Below are 16,890 nucleotides of genomic sequence, written 5' to 3'. Positions count from 1 at the left end.
CTCTACCGCGACAGTGGTGCGGCACTTTGCGTGGCAGTTCATGCAGGCAGGGCGCAGCCCCCCCCCCTTCCCAGCTCAAGCAGGCTACTGAAACGGTGGGCGTCGTCCTCAGAAGGGGACCCCGCTATGGCTGCCACTGAGGTGAAAGCCATCGCTAGGAGAAACGTGGTGACGCGGGCTGAGCTCCCATGTAAACGTGCAGCTGTCTGGGTCTCTGGCTGCAGGGAGTGCCGGAGTCTATCACTGATGCCGGAGGGCAGCGGGGACACCTCTTGTGTGAGATGTGACCAGGTAGAGGATCTGCTCAGCCTGGTGGCAGAGCTGAAGGAGGAAGTGGAAAGGTTGAGGAGTATCAGGGAGCGTGAGAGGGAGGTAGATTGGTGGACCCACACCCTACCATCCCTGGGGCAGAGGCAGCAGATGGAGGCTCCGCAAGAAGCGGAGGTTCCCCTGCCCCCTCGCCACCGGGCAGGAGGGGACCTAAGAGATGAAGGGGAATGGATACAGGTCCCTGCTCGGGGAGGCAGGCGAGTCCCCTCCCGGTCTCCCTCACCTTCCCAGTTGCCCCTACGCAACAGGAGCGTGGCTCTGGAACTTGAGGACCAGGTCAATGAAGATCAGGGTGTAGGCGAAGCCCTATCCAGGGAGGCGCCTAGGCTCAGTCGGGCAGCCCCACGCATTCCCAAAGCCTCTGAAAAAAAGAAAAAGGCAAAGTTGTCATAGGCAACTCCCTTCTGAGGGGGACAGAGGGCCCAATATGCAGTCCTGACCCATCCCACAGGATGAGGAGGAGAGGGAAGGCCGATAAGGCAGATATTGTGCTGAGAGTCTGTAACAGACCGCCTGACCAGGTCGAAGAGACGGATGAATCATTCTACAAGCGGCTGGCAGGGCACTGGGGCAATTAGTGGAAGGAGCACAGGTAGTGTTTTCCTCAATCCCTTAGTGGCAGGGAAATATACTGAAAGGAACAGGAAACCACACCTGGTGATTACGTGGCTCAGAGGCTGGTGCCATCGGTGGCGTTTGGGGTTTTTTGATCACGGGGAGGTTTACATGGCACCGGGCTTGCTAGCGACAGATGCTATTCGGCTATCTCAAAGGGGTAAAAGAATCCTCGCTCGTGAGATGGCGGGGCTCATAGAGAGGGCTTTAAACTAGGGTTGAAGGGGGTAAGGGATAAGACTAGGTGCACCAGAGATGAGCCTGGGGGCAGCGTGTGCCGACGTTAGGGGTGGATTCCATAGGCCAGCTCGAATGCATCTATGCCAATGCACGCAGCATGGGCGATAAATGGGAGGAGCTGGAAGCCATCACGCTGCAGGATAGATGTGACTTAATCCCCACCACGGAAACACAGTGGGACGACTCCCGTGAGCGGAGTGCTGCGACGGATGGCTACGAGCTCTTCAGAAGGGATAGGCAAGGTAGAAGAGGTGCTGGGGTGGCTCGCTATGTTAGGCAGGGTTTGCACCGTACAGAGCTACCCGAGTGTGATGACAAGGTGGAGTGCTTATGGGTGAGGATGAGAGGGAAGGCCGATAAGGCAGATATTGTGCTGGGAGTCTGTTATAGACCGCCCGACCGGGTCGAAGTGACGGATGAATCGTTCTACAAGCGGCTGGCAGTAGTCTTAGAATCGCGTGCCCTTGTTCTCGTGGGGGACTTCAACTGTCCAGACACCTGCTGGAAATATGCCACAGCTGAGAGTAAACAGTCTAGGAGGTTCCTGGAGCGTGTGGAAGATAACTTCCCGACACAGGCGGTAGGTGAGCCGACCAGGGGAGGAGCCTTGCTAGATCTATTGTTTACGAACAGGGAAGGACTGGTGGGAGGTGTGATGGTCACAGGCCGTCTTGGGCTTAGCGACCGTGAAATGACAGAATTCTCAATTCTTGGTGAGGCAAGGAAGGGGGTTAGCAAAACCAGTGCTCTGGACTTCCAGAGGGCAAACTTTGGCCTCGTTGAGGCACTGGTTGAGAGAGAGTTCCTTGGGAGACGGTCCTGAAGGGCAAAGGGATCCAGGAAGGACGGACGTTCTTTAAGAAGGAAATCTTAACAGCTCGGGACCAGGCTATTCCCCCGTGCCGCAAGTCAAATCGCCGAGGAAAACGACCGGCCTGGCTGAACGGGGAGCTTTTGCTAGGAGTCGGGAAACAAAAGGAGAGTTTATCATCTCTGGAAGAAAGGGCGGGCAACCTGGGAGGAGTGCAGGGATCTTGTTAGGTCATAGAGAAAGGAAATTAGAAAGACAAAAGCCCAGCTAGAATGAAATCTGTCCACTGTCATAAGAGACGACAAAAAATGTTTTTACAAATACATTAATGGTCAAAAGAATCCCAAGGAGCATATCTATCCTTTAAGGGATACAGAAGGGAACGTTGCCACCAGAGATAAGGAAAAGGCTGAGGTACTTAATGCCTTCTTTGCCTTAGTCTTTAATAGGGAGACCAGTTATCCTCAGGGTACTCTGACTCCTGAGCTGGAAGGTGAGGATGAAGAACAGAATATATCCCCCCGCCCCACCCCCCTTAATCCAGGAGAAAATAGTTAGTGACCTACTACGCCATCTGGATGCTCACAAATCTGTGGGACCAGATGGAATCCATCCAAGAGGGCAGAGGGAACTGGCAGAGTTCTGTCCCAAGCTGCTCTCTGTCATCTATTGGCGATCCTGGTCAACGGGGGAGGTCCCAGAGGACTGGAGGCTTGCCGGTGTGACGCCCATTTACGAGAAGGGTCGGAGGGAGGATCCGGGGAACTACGGGCCTGTCAGCCTGACCTCGGTACCGGGGAAGATTATGGAACGGTTTGCCTCGAGAGCGCTCACGTGGCAAGTGTGGGACAAGCAGGGGATTGGGCCTGGTCAGCGTGGATTTATGAAAGACAGGTTCTGCTTGACCAACCCGATCTCCTTCTATGACCAGGTGACCCACCTAGTGGATGAGGGAAAGGCTGTGGAAGTTACCTCCCTTGACTGCAGCAAGGCCTTTGATACCGTCTCTCATGGCATACTCCTTGAGAAGCTGTCATGTCCTGGCTTAGACAAGTGTACTCTTTGCTGGGTGAAAAACTGGCTGGATGGACGAGCCCAGAGGGTTGTGGTGAATGGGGTTAAATCCGGTTGGTGGCAGGTCGCTAGTGGTGTTCCCCAGGGCTCGGTGTTTGACCCGGTTCTGCTTAACGCCTTTATCGACGATTTGGACGAGGAGATCAAGTGCCTCTTCAGCAAGTTTGCAAACGACACCAACTTGAGAGGCAGGGTCGATCTCCTTGAGGGTAGGAAGGCTCTACGCAGATATCTGGACAGTCTGGATGGATGAGCCGAAGCCAACTGTATGAAGTTCAGCGAGGCTGAGTGCCGGGTCCTACGCTTCAGTCGCGGCGCCCCCGTGCAGCGCTATGGGCTTGGGTCAGAGTGGCTGGAAAGCTGCCTGGCAGGGAAAGACCTGGGGGTGCTTGGTTGACAGCCGGTTGAATATGAGCCAGCAGTGTGCCCAGGTGGCCAGGAAGGCCAGTGGCATCCTGGCCTGTATCGGAAATAGTGTGGCCAGCAGGAGCAGGGAGGTAATTGTTCCCCTGTATTCGGCACTGGTGAGGCCACACCTCGAGTACTGCGTTCAGTTTTGGGCCCCTTGCTACGGGAAAGACGTTGAGTTGCTGGAACGCGTCCGGAGAAGGGCAACCGAGTTGGTGAGGGGCCTGGAGCGTAAGTCTGATGAGGAACAGCTGAGCGAACTGGGGTGGTTTAGTGTGGAGAAAAGGAGGCTGAGGGGAGACCTTATCGCTCTCTACAACTACCCGAAAGGAGATTGTAGCAAGGTGGGTACCGGTCTCTTCTATCAAATAACTAGAAATAGGACGAGAGAAAATGGCCTGAAGTTGCGCCAGAGAAGGTTTAGATTGGATATCAGAAAAAAAATTATTTACTGAGACAGTTGTCAGGCATTGGAACAGGCTGCCCAGGGTAGCGATGGAGTCACCATCCCTGGAGGTGTTCAAAACACACGTAGATGTGGCACTTTGGGACATGATTTGGCAGGCATGGTGCTGTTGGATTGATGGTTGGACTTAATGATCTTTAAGGTCCTTTCCAAATTTGATGATTTGATTCTATTCTAGGGAGCAGAACAGAAATGTAGCAAGAAAGGAAAAAAAGGAAGGGAGGGAGAACAAAGGGAGAGAGACACAAAGACTGGAAGAAGGACAAAGGGATGACAGAGGGAAAAATAGCGATAGGCTGCAGGAGAGAGATGGAGGAGTTCAAAAAAGACACAGGGAGCATGACAGAACGAGAGTGAGAAACAAGGGACAGAGCAGGACAACACTGGAGGAAAAAACAACTGTGATTGATAGGCTGAGACAGAGAGATATGGAGGAAGAGAGAAAAGAGAAGGGACAGCTAGCTCGAGAGGGGGATACAAATAGAAAGGATAGAAGAGGGAAAGGAACAGAGAAATACAGAAAAGATGGCAAGAGGAAGCAGGGCAGAGGGACAGCAATAGAAGAAAAAAGGGACAGGGATCTGGACAGATGGAGAAAAAAACAGGAGGAATAAATACAACGGGACACGAAATAAAATAGCACGACAGACGATAATAATGACAAGAGATAGAGAGAGACTATGAAAAGCACAGGAGGTTGGAGAGAGAGAGAAGACATGAATAATAAAAAGAGTAGGGAGCACCACAAAGGGTCAGGGAAAGAGAAGAACAGGAAGAACAACAGGGACAGTGAAATACAGAATGAAAAAACCCTCACCTATCACACACATCTTATCCACTCATCAAGCCCATTTCAGGGTTACACAGTACCTCAGCCCCTTTAAGAAAAGTAACATATCGCCCGAGCCCATTTCGGCGCCGCACCGCGCCCGAGCCCATTTCGGCCCCGCACCGCGCCCGAGCCCATTTCGGCCCCGCACCGCGCCCGAGCCCATTTCACGGTTATGGAGCTACAGCTCCAATTTCAAAGTTGTGCAATCACTAGAGCCAGCAATGCACCCCCTTTCCATTAACCCAGCAGCAGCTACATTTACCTCAAGGTATCTACAACTCGTCCTTGGATGCCTAATTCCAACAGACACTTTCACTCACTTCTACAGCTAAGTTTACCTATGGGCACATGCTTCGCTCTGCACTTGCCTTTGTGATTGCCATTAGTACTGGGATTCCCACAAGGACACCTAATTACCTGTCTTTCTTTCATTTTGTTCTTATTGCTTCATTTGGTCCATTACTCATTCCACATACTTTCAGCTATGTCAGTATTTAAAGTCCAATTATACAACCTTCTTTTTGTACAATATATAGAAAAGACTTTACAGCCTCACTCGTCAAATATTTGACACTATTAGTCTAGTCCTCTTTTAATCATTATTTTTACAAATACATTTAAACTCCAAAAAATCTAGCATTACCTGAAGAAGAAATGCCACTATTCAGTACCTGCAATGCTCTACGGAGTAGTCTTTTCCACATTCCTCGCTCCCATTACATCCGTCGCTGCACATCCAGAAGCTTTACTCCCTGAGGTGACATTACCTGCGCGATCCCCGTTCCCGGGCAGCAAACGAGGGAGCTCCGCTCATCTTGACAGACTGTCCACTTCCACACCTCGACACAAAACCCGAAATTGAAACATATCATTACATCACAAGCTACAAAGAGCACCCAAATATTTTTTTTACAAACCCACCACAGACAAATACAGTTACACTCACGCACTACACAACCCTGGCCTACTCCATGCTGGCCATCTAGTCCAACTCCCCCCACCCTTCGCGCACAAAATCCTCAACTGTCTTCCAAAGACCATCCACCGGACAACATATTTCCCTGCGCTGACTGGCAATTACCAGGTTCCAGGGGAGCGCTCCACAGGAACGCCGTTCCCGGGAGCCTTGACAAAAAAAAAAAGTTGCCCTGCCTTTGAAAACCCGGGCCCGAGGCAGACCCCAGTCCAAACATTGGCGATCAACATTGCCGATCAACATTGCCTCATGGAGCAGCTGGGACCAGGGAAAAGAAAAATACTGGGGCAGGGGAGGACACACCAAAAACCAACCCAGATCCCAGCTGGGGTTTTTTATTCTAAGTTTTTGGGGTTTTTTCCTAATTCCCTGAAAAACATCTCAGCTCTACATCCAACCTGAAAGGAAAAAAAAAACCCAAAAGTCTAAACCACATAACCCTACAAAGTTAGAAACATTCACAACACACCACTCATTCAGACAACACACACGCCAGCCCGCACTCTCAACTCATCCATCCTACCGCCCACAGGCCTGGAGAGGCCGTCACCCCGTGCCTGCGGCAGCAGGGGCCTCAAAAATCGCCCTACCTGCAAAAACCCAGGCCCCAGCCCAACTTCCTTCCAACCTCCCCACAAACTGCCCATCCGTTACACCAATGTTTCAACATGCACCATCATCTCCTCCATCCGCGCATGTTCAACCCGATACTGAGCTTTCACAGTGCCACATGTCACAGCCCAACCTCCGTAGCAGCCATGTCACCTAAACGCAAGGTTCCTTCAAGCACCTCTCGTGCCCTGTCATCAACTGCAAAAACAACACACAAAGCTTGTCAACAGACACTTCATCCTCGAGAGAGAAGTCAAGTCCTCCACCACTCCCCTACCCTGCTTCCCACCTATTCCAAAAATAACGCATCCTCACAGCCAGTGTCCTCCATGGCACTTGAAAAAAACAGAGCATCACAAACACAGAGCTGTCCCAAAGCTACTGATCGCTCCAAGACCCATCACGCTGCTACTCAGACCTCAAGGCCTTGACCATTTCTAGAGACTTGCCACAAAGCATCCACATAAACAAGATGAACACCATTGCCCAGTTCCTGCCTCACTCAATGCTAGTTCACAGTCCAATTGCGATCCCCTCAACTCTTTGCATGCAAAGAGCCCAAAGTCATTAAACCTTCTACGCTGCCTCTACAATGCCATACAAGACACACACGAACGTAGAGCCATGTAATTCACATGCAAATGTAATGCCCTACAAGGCAGTACTCTCACCTCGGTCAAGGCAAAACAACTCAGAGCACTGCCATACCAGACAAAACGGAACAGGGCCAATGCAAGAGACTCTCACGTGACAGTCAATACAAGTACGGACCAAAACAATACAAAACCAAGACAGAACCGTAGAAGGCAAGGCAGTCTCAGGTGGCAATCCATACAAGTACAGAGCACTGCAATACAAAACACAATGCAGGGCCAGGCAATGCGAGACAGTCTCACATGACAGTCAATACAAATACACAACAAAACAACACAAGGCAAAGGCAAATACAGACCAATACAATGCAAGAAAACTGCAAAACACAGCAAAGCAAAGCAGTCTCATAGAGCCACCGGACGCATCTTCCTTCCGAGCCCACTCACGGACCCACCTCCTTACAGCGCTCTGCTGCCTTCCCCGATCGCTCTGTGGGATGCATCTTTTCCCTCCACATCTGAAAAAAATAACCAAACCATATTGAACGAGTCACCTGGATGCAGAGCAGGAGATGAACAATTCCAGAGGTCTTGATTCCATCTACAAAGACCATCTGGAGTGCAACTACAGCCTGCCATGTTAGAAAAAGAAAAAATAGGAAAAGGCCAAAACTTTAAGCCCATCCCATGCAAGACCTAAGACCTTAGAGACTCAAATCTGCTTCATTACCCCTCAACAGCCCATGCCACACAGCTCCAATCACCTCTGTAAAACACTATCAACGTGGCTGTCCACAAAGCCCACCTATGTATACACAATCTCAGATGACTTCACAACCCCGGCCCAAACAATCAAGGCAAATCAACATTTCACCCATAGGCTCCTATTGCTGTTCCATCTACCCCAGACTTTAGATCCCCAGGCAGAGCAGCTCCAAGCCAAACGCACCCATACGCACAACACAGAACGGTACCAACAAGGTGATTCAAAGAGAGAGAAACCTCTCAGCAAGAACAATGATTCCCGGATGGGAGTTGCCAGCCAGCAAGATGACCTACAGCGTCCAAGACCACGAAGTCAGGAGGCTCTTCGACAGCCCCAAAGAAGAGGCAAAAGGAACGGCCCTTACAAGATAGTACCATCAAAACCAAGATCAGGGACACGCAAGAAGCCTGTCATCAAGACCTGGGAACGTCAAGGTGCAGGGAAGAACTCCCATTCCAAGACAACACATGGCTAGAGAGCAGAGATGCCAAAGCAGCCCACAAGAGTGCCACAAAAGAGAACCAGCAGGAACCTTCCGACACCGATCCACGCTTTAGACCTCCGAGCGCAAGAAAAGCGGCACCCGATTGGCACAGTGCCGATGAGTAAGGGCATTCGAGACCCTAGGGACTACTCCCAAAGCACATGCCACGCTCCCTGAGCGCAAAGACTGATGATGGCGTCGAGACCCAAACAAGGTCGAAGGCACGCAAGACACACTATACAAACTACACGCCACCACAGACACAGGCCGGAACTGCCCTGCCTGGCAAGCGCTACTCTCAGGCTGAAAAGCGACCCGCTCCCTTCACCTGCCCACACAGGATGGCTCCTGCCCTCCTACTCTCGCTTTAAAACCCCTCCTGGCAATTCCCAGCTCTGTCCCTCCCTCCCAGCCGCTCCCCAGCCCGCGTCCCTCACCTTAACTTTCAGAGGGCCGAGGGTACAAATCCAGTCTACGCACAAATCACATCGGCTAACTGGGACCATCCGGCAGTCACCAGGTTCCTCTTCATCAGCTGCAGTGAAGACAGTAAAAAAAAAAAAAAAACCACCAACAACACAATCAGAAGAGGCAGGAAGTAACCCATCAGCCAACACCACCTACTTGCCCAAAAGCCCACTTCATCACACACACCACAGCGTTATGCTTACCTGCTCATTCCAGAGTCAGACCCTGCAGCCGTCATCACTCATGGTACCTAAGGTAGCAAGACACACAAAATTAGCATGGCACTCACGAGAAGTTACCAGTCCTATTCTCTTCCTCCCTAATCCATAGCTTACCTCAAACGCTCATCCCATTCCAAAGGTGGCCCGCACAGCACCTGCAAAACAGAAGGTAAACGCTTAACCGAGCAACCACCTAACACTTTGATATTCAACACCGGTCCAGCCCACAACCACCCACCTCAACTTCTCAGACTGCTCGTCGGCCTGCGACTTCACCCCTCTGAGGCTGCGTGCGCCACCTGCAGAAACCAAAGCAGAAGACGCATGCTGAGAGGCCGCCCGAAACCTCAGCCTGCCCGCACCAATTCCCAACTTGCTCTCCTTTCCCTTGGCCGCTCGACCACCCCACTAAGAGCTTGCCACATCAAGGCATGCATACCACCTGCAAAAAACAAACAACAAGGGATGCTTCCAAGTTTACCAACAATGCAACGCCTCCAAAGGAACAGTTCCTTTAACCCAGCAGTCACAGCTCACCTTGCACAAGACACCTCCAGTACCGATGGCCCGCTTCGCTCCTTGCTTCGCACCTTCAAAATAAAAGAAAAAAGAACCCTATCAGCTAGTCATAGAGCCACCGGCCGCATCTTCCCTCTGACTCCACTCACAGATCCACCTCTTTACGGCGCTCTGCTCCCCTCCTCCGTCGCTCTGGGGCACTCATCTTGTCACTCCACATCTGAATAAAACCCCATATTGAACGAGTCAGCCTGGATGCAGACAAAGAGCCTAACAAGTCCAGAGATCTTGATTCCATCAAGGAATACCAGTACTCCAACTACAACCAGCCATTTTAAGAAAAAACAAAACAAACAAAAAAAACAGGGCCAAACTTTAAGCCCATCACATGCAAGCCTCAACACCTTAGAGACTCAAATCCACTTCACCACCCCTCAACAGCCTCTGCCACAAGCCTACAATCATTTCCATAAAAAAAACCTCAACGTTGCTGTCCACAGAGCCCACGAATGCCTACTCGATCCCAGATGACTTTACAACCCTTGCCTAAACAATTAAGGCAAAACAACATTTCACCCATAGACTCTTATCACTGTTCCACCTACCCTGACTCTACAGCACTGGGCAGGGCAGCTCCAAGCCAAACACACCTGTGCACAGACCAACACAAGACAGAACACTAAAGACAACGTGATTCAGAGAGAAAACTCTCGGCAAGTTGTCTTGGCAAGACATCTGTCGTGGTTTAACCCCAGCCAGCAACTAAGTACCACGCAGCCGCTCACTCACTTCCCCCATCCAGTGGGATGGGGGAGGAAATCAGGAAAAAAAAGTAAAACTCCTGGGTTGAGGTAAGAACGGTTTAATAGAACAGAAAAGAAGAAACTATAATGATAATGATAACACTAATAAAATGACAACAGTAGTAATAAAAGGATTGGAATGTACAAATGATGCACAGGGTAATAGCTCACCACCCGCTGACCGACACCCCGCCAGTCCCCGAGCAGCGATTCCCTGTCCCCCCCCTACTTCCTAGTTCCTAAACTAGATGGGACATCACATGGTATGGAATACACCATTGGCCAGTTTGGGTCAGGTGCCTTGGTTGTGTCCTGTGCCAACTTCTTGTGCCCTGGCTGGGCATGAGAAGCTGAAAAATCCTTGACTATAGTCTAAACAATACTGAGCAACAACTGAAAACATCAGTGTTATCAACATTCTTTGCATGCTGAACTCAAAACATAGCCCTGTACCAGCTACTAGGAAGACAGTTAGCTCTATCCCAGCCGAAACCAGGACAACATCGAAACTCGAGGAAGGTCTAAGCGCACAAGACAGACTACACAAACTACACGCCACTGCAGACACGGGCTGGAACTGCCCTGCCCGGCACACACGGGTCTCGTGCTGAAAAGCAACCCGCTCCCTTCGCCTGCGCAAAGGCGACTGACTGCTTTGGGACGGCCCTCTCTCCTGCGCTAACTTTAAAACTCCTCCCTGCTATTCCCAGCTTTGTCCCTTCCTCCCAGCCTGGTCCCTCAACTTAGCTTTCAGAGGGCCAAGGGTCCAAATCCAGCCTCCACAAAACCACATGGGCTAACTGGGATGTTCCTCAAGGGGACACATTGCTCTTCAAGATCTGCAATGAAAAAACAAACAAACAAAAAAAATCAGAAAAGGGAGTAAGCATCCCGCTGGCCAATGCCAACTACTGTTTCCTACTAATGTAGGAAACTACAGACAAACTTCAGGAAATGACCAAAGGTGCAGAGGATAGGCTAATAGGCTAAGGTAGAAAAACAACAACAAAAAAAAAACCCAGGAGTTCTACAGAAAAATGAGTGAGGAGCCCACAGCACTGGCAGACAACAGATTTTTTTATCCCCACTTCCTCCACCCCTTCTTCTTCTCCCCCCCACCCCCCTTTTTTTTTAAAGGAAATAATTTTTCTATTGTGAAACATACTGTCAGTGATGCAGTTGAAGCCAAAAGTTTAAATGAGTTCAGGAGAGGATTAACCGAATTCTAAGACACGGGCCAACACAACTGCTATAGAAAGCATCTGCATCATGGTGAAATGCAAACAGCTACTCTGAGAACGACACATTATTATTCACTAAATTTGCTTTTTACTAATGTTGAAAAGAGTCACTGCTGTGCAAGAAACTAAAACTTACAGCGCTTCATGCTAGGAGAGAACTGTGGCCCGTCAGCTCGTGGCTGTGAAGCCTTACAACTTAACACGTTTCACGGCATCCCTTCTTCGTGAAAAGACACATGCCACGCCACGCCACGCCACGCCACGCCACGCCACACCGCCGTAAAGTGCGGCAAGCGGTTTTCGACGTGCCCGCCACACTGCCGGAAAGCGCGGCGTCCCATAGTCGTGAAACGGAGGGCGCCACGCCGCCGTAAAGGGCAGCAACCAGTTTCCGACGTGCCAGACACACTGCCGGAAAGCGCGGCGTCTTTTCATCGTGAAAAGAAACACGCCACGCTGCCGTAAAGGGCGGCAGGCGTTTTTCGACGTGCCCGCCACACTGCCGGAAAGCGCGGCGTCCCATAGTCGTGAAACGGAGGGCGCCACACCGCCGTAAAGTGCGGCAAGCGGTTTTCGACGTGCCCGCCACACTGCCGGAAAGCGCGGCGTCTTTTCGTCGTGAACAGAAACATGCCGCTCCGCCGCAAAGTGCGGCAAGCGGTGTTCGACTGCCCGCCACACTGCCGGAAAGCGCGGCGTCCCATAGTCGTGAAACGGAGGTCGCCACACCGCCGTAAAGTGCGGCAAGCGGTTTTCGACGTGCCCGCCACACTGCCGGAAAGCGCGGCATCCCTTCGTCGTGAAAAGAAACACGCCACGCCGCCGTAAAGGACGGCAGGCGGTTTTCGACGTGCCCGCCACACTGCCGGACAGCGCGGCGTCCCATAGTCGTGAAACGGCGGGCGCCACACCGCCGTAGAGGGCGGCAAGCGGTTTTCCTTCCCCGCGCCGCTGCTAACGGCACCCGCGTTAAGGGAGACTCGAGAACACCGGAGGGCCACCTTGCCGCCCTCACGACAGGGCTCGGGGGCTGCCTGCGGCTGCAGCACAGGCTTCAGGGGAGGGGCTGCAGCTGGGGGCAGCCGCACGGGCCGAGGGAAGGCGCCGTGGGAGCTCCGGCGACTCGGGGAGGCGCCCGCTGGCCGCGCCTGGGGGGTGCCCGCCTCCGTCCCCTCTTCACTTCTGTCGGCTCTCGGGGACCTGCCCGGCGCTGCCCTGGCCCGGCTCGCCTCCGGCGGACCGGGAGCCTGCCGCGGCGGCCGCTTCGCAGCTTCCCGTCCCGCCAGCCCCGGGCGGCCAGCGGGCAGGAGGCACCCGCCGCCCCCGCTCCCTGCGCGCCGCCACGCTGCTCCCGGCGACCGCGCATGCGCGCCGGCCGTACGGCCGGCGCGGTGGAGGGCTCAGAGCCGGCGCGCGGACGCCGGGCTGCAGTACCGCACTTTGCCCACAAGGCGGCACCAGCGGCGGCGGCGCTGCTGCTGCGCCCCTGTGCGGTGCCGGCGCTGCTGTTCCGCGCTTTGCGCGCGGAGCGCCCGCCGACACCGCGCCCGCGGGGCCGCAGCGGCGTTTCCTTACCGGGAGGGAGGAAGCAACGAGCGCGGCGGCACTTTCCCCCGGGGACGCGCTGCCGGTACCGTCGGACCACGGGTGCCGTTACGGGGGCACCACCGCACCTTTGCAGCCTCCGAGCTGTAGTACCGGATTTTGGGCTCCGGGCAGCAGCAGCCCTGCCGTAACGATCCTCTTCTGAGCGTCAGCTGCATGAGGGATGACTGACAGCTCAGCCCAGTAGAGACCAGCCGCAGGCGGCAACTCCTTACTGGGGGCACAGGGCTGACGTCGCCCTGCCCTCTCCCCACTCGCAGCCCGGGCACTCCTCTTCATCACCTCCCTTCCAAAAAGCACCTGAGCGGCTGGAGCGTTTACAGCAGTCAAGTGCAAGGAACAGACAATTCGGGCGGCCGCTTCTGTCCCTGCCCCCCCACCCCATTATCTAGAGAGGAGAAGCAGCACAGGGAACCTGCAAATGGGCGGGGGGGGGGGAGGGGGGAAGGGGGGTGTCCCCTGGAGCAAGCCCCAGGGACTGCTGTATCCCTCTGCATGGGGCATCAGGGTTGCCGGAGTGATAGCAGCCAGTCAACAGATGCTGGCGAGAGATTTACAACAAAAAATAACGCCTGGTTCAGGTGACAGCCTGAAGGCAGGCCACAAGAGACCCAAAGCTGCTTCGTGCCAGAGGGGCAGCTCTGTTCGGCAGGAAAGGCCGCGGCCCAGCGCACCAGATGCGAGCGGCCCACCTGCAAGCGAGCAATACCCCGGCGACCCTGGGGCTCAGTCGGGGTGGGCACCTCCGTGCTATCAGAACGCTGCTCTCCTAATCCTGCACGCACGCAAGGCTTCTTGCGCGGGGCTTGTCTCCTTATCGAAGAGACGCTGCACGGTGTTACGTACCGCCCTGCCCTCCGGCATGCAAAGTAATTAGATGTTGAGGCAGGGAAAGCAAAGAGACGTGTCAGGATATTAGATGTCCTCAGCAGAGGATCATAGAGCCCTCAAGGTTCATCTTTGCTCCCTACAGGACCGTGGCTCCGCACTCCTTGCCGCTCCTGCCAGCAAGCGTCACAATTGCCCTTTGCTGCCTGCAACACGCAGTACCTGCACGGCCCCAGTACTGCCGCTGACAGAGCGAGAGGCGCTCGCTATAAAGCGGCGATGAAGAACAAGGACAGCCCATCGAGATGGCAGGAGGAACACAGAGAGCCTCCAGCATTAGCCAGGCAGGGCTTGCAACTCACCTCGTGTCCTGGTTTAACGCCAGCCGGCAACGAAGGCCCACGCGACCGCTCACTCACTCCCCTGCCCCCAGCGGGACGGGGAGACAATCAGAAGGGCAAAATGAGAAAACTCGTGGCTTGAAACGAAAACAGTTTAATCATCATTAAAAAGGAACAACAACTTGTAAGGAAAAGAAGAAAAAAAAATGACAGAGAACAGGGTGCAGGCAGCACACCAGGGGTCTGGAGCCTGATGGATGATGGGGGGTGGTGGTGTGGAATATGGAGGAGGGAAGGAGGGAGGCAGGGCAGCAGACAGGAGAGCAGGGGATGTGGGGGGAAACAACTCACGTGGGTTAGAAACTCGCATGGGTGAAGGGGGCAGGCTGGAGCAGCGGGGGGCTTATGGGGGAGAAACACACGCCGGGGAGAGGGTAGGTGAGGGTACAAAGGTGCATGGGGGGAAGCAAGTGGGGATGACCTACCCCAGGGAGTCCACCCAGGATGATCCACAGCAGGTAACTCACCTGGGATAACCCGCAACAGAGCATCCACACCAGATCATCCACGCCGGGAGGACCCCCAGCAACGCCCCTCAAACTGCCTGTGTTTTACCCCCAGTCTTCCCCAAACTGGGGAGTTTTTTGCTTTTCCAAAATACGCAGTTTGGGGTGTGTTTCAGTGCTTTTCCACAACATAAAAAGGGGTGATCTTTTGGTTGTGGTTTGTGCATGAAAATGGGGTGGGGTTTTTGCTTTCCAGCTGTGCAAATCCAGGCAGATTTGGCTTTCCCAGGAGTCCCAAATTTCTTTGGGTTTTTTTCCATTGCAGATCCAGAATCAGGGGGTTTGGGGTTGTCCTGGTTTCAGCTAGAATAAAGTTAATTTTCTTCTGAGTAGCCGGTACAGGGCCATTTTGGATTTAGGGTGAGAATAATGTTGACAACACACTGATGCTGTGTTGTTGCTAAGCAGTGTTTATACTAAGTCAAGGACCTTCCAGCTTCTCATACTGCCCTGCCAGCAGAGGCTGGGGGTGCACAAGAAGAGTCGCTGAGCTAAAGGAGGATTCCAGGTAAAAAAGGTCAGCTCCAAATACACCACTTCCTTTAAAAGTTAAGAGCGATTTGAACACTTAAAATCAACATTTAGGCTAATCGATACCATTTTGAACATCTTCTTAGCATACAAGTAAACACTCTTGCCGGTGTTGGAAAACGTCTCCTCCCTTTCTTACAGCACTGCTGCAGGGAGATAACCCTGGGAAGCTGCGGGACGAGGTTGTACACAATCAGAATCTACACTTACGGATCCACCACAACAGCTACAGCCCTTGCGCTGCTGCTGCTGCTTTGCATCTTGCTTGTTTGGTGAATAAAGCTGAAAGTGAAGTGGAAAACTTCAAAGAGCAAAATGAAAAATAAAGAATAAATCTCAGTAATTCACTTTACACTAAAAAGGTGTGCCCATGTTTATATACATCCAGTGAAAATACTTATACTGTAAAAGTATTTGATTTCCCTTTCCCATTACCTTAACTTGCACAGCTCTGAATTCGTACCGTTAAATTATCCCTCTCCAAAGTACACAGTTATAATGGGACTAGGGGGTTTTGTGCGTGTTGCGCAACGCGGAGGGACACCTGGCCAGCTGAGCTGCCCAAGAGAGGCGCTACTGAACTGCCAGGGAAACACACCATTGAAAGCCAGACAGAAAGAAAGTACTTCAGAGCACTCTGTCAAAACATCAGGAAAAAAACCCCATAACATTCAGTTGCCTCTCTTTTTAAACGTTTAGAAAAATGCCTAACTGCTTACATACACCTAACACATCATATACTACAGCTATTTGGCAGTTACAGTTTAAACAATGCAAGTCAGTTTGTAAAATCCCCAGTGCTGCAATACCTCAGACTACCAAAAAGGACTGGCAGATTTCCTAATGCTTTTGGCAGCACTGAAGCATGCAGAGCAACACGTTTTCGTGTCATCTCAACTGTTACAACTGAGAAACCAAAGACCAGTGATGCCATCAACTTTAGGAAGATGGGCTGTGCTTGGGTCTTTGGACTTTTTTTTTTTTTCTTTTTTTTCTTTTTTTAAAGAGAGTGAAAAGTCTCGTTACTGATGACTTCTACTGTCAAGTCGATCACCTCTGAAGATCCACTCTGATGGGAAGTTCATAAAACAAAATTTCTTTGAGTGAGAAAGACTTCCATTTTGGAAAATCTCTTTCCAACTGAAGTCAAAATTACACACTGTAGGTTAAAGGAAAAAATACATTCCTGAAGCAGTAACTCAGCAAAAACACCTCAGGGCTCACTGTCACTAGTTACAAGGCTGCTAATGCTTCCTGGGAAAGCCTGGGAAACACATAGATGCGAAGCCCGTTTGTCCTGTTTTGTCCACATCTCTTCTTTGACCTTGATTGCTTTTAGTACAGATGCTAATTATCTCCATAACGTTTTTGAGTACTATTATAAGATATTTTAAAAAACTCACTGACTGTAAAAGCATAAAGCTTTTATCATGAAAACAAAGTCTGTTTCTTCTGAACAGCCGAACTCTTATGAACAGTTTCCTCCCTCTTTTAGTACAAAATTATTTTCACAGTATCATTTACTAGCAAGCACACAGAAACAGAAGATTATGCTTTCAG

The 16,890-nt window shown here is 52.0% G+C and overlaps 2 long non-coding RNA genes across 2 annotated transcripts; both read right to left on the bottom strand.

The window, feature by feature from the left end:
* Positions 1-5,453: 5,453 nt before the first annotated feature.
* Positions 5,454-8,739, bottom strand: LOC126045587 (uncharacterized). The gene is made up of 4 exons (XR_007508110.1): positions 8,645-8,739; positions 7,413-7,475; positions 6,427-6,562; positions 5,454-5,615 (listed from the first exon to the last, which is right to left on the bottom strand). It is a non-coding gene; the product is annotated as an uncharacterized LOC126045587 (long non-coding RNA).
* Positions 8,740-8,878: 139 nt separating this feature from the next.
* LOC126045589 (uncharacterized) lies at positions 8,879-9,197 on the bottom strand. Its single transcript, XR_007508115.1, has 3 exons — positions 9,135-9,197; positions 9,011-9,051; positions 8,879-8,925 (listed from the first exon to the last, which is right to left on the bottom strand). It is a non-coding gene; the product is annotated as an uncharacterized LOC126045589 (long non-coding RNA).
* Positions 9,198-16,890: the final 7,693 nt, after the last annotated feature.

This window comes from Accipiter gentilis, chromosome 14, assembly GCF_929443795.1.
Source record: "Accipiter gentilis chromosome 14, bAccGen1.1, whole genome shotgun sequence".
Taxonomy (NCBI): Eukaryota; Metazoa; Chordata; class Aves; order Accipitriformes; family Accipitridae; genus Astur; species Astur gentilis.
The sequence above is the reverse complement of the archived record's forward strand: the minus strand, read 5'-3'. Positions and strand labels throughout refer to the sequence as shown.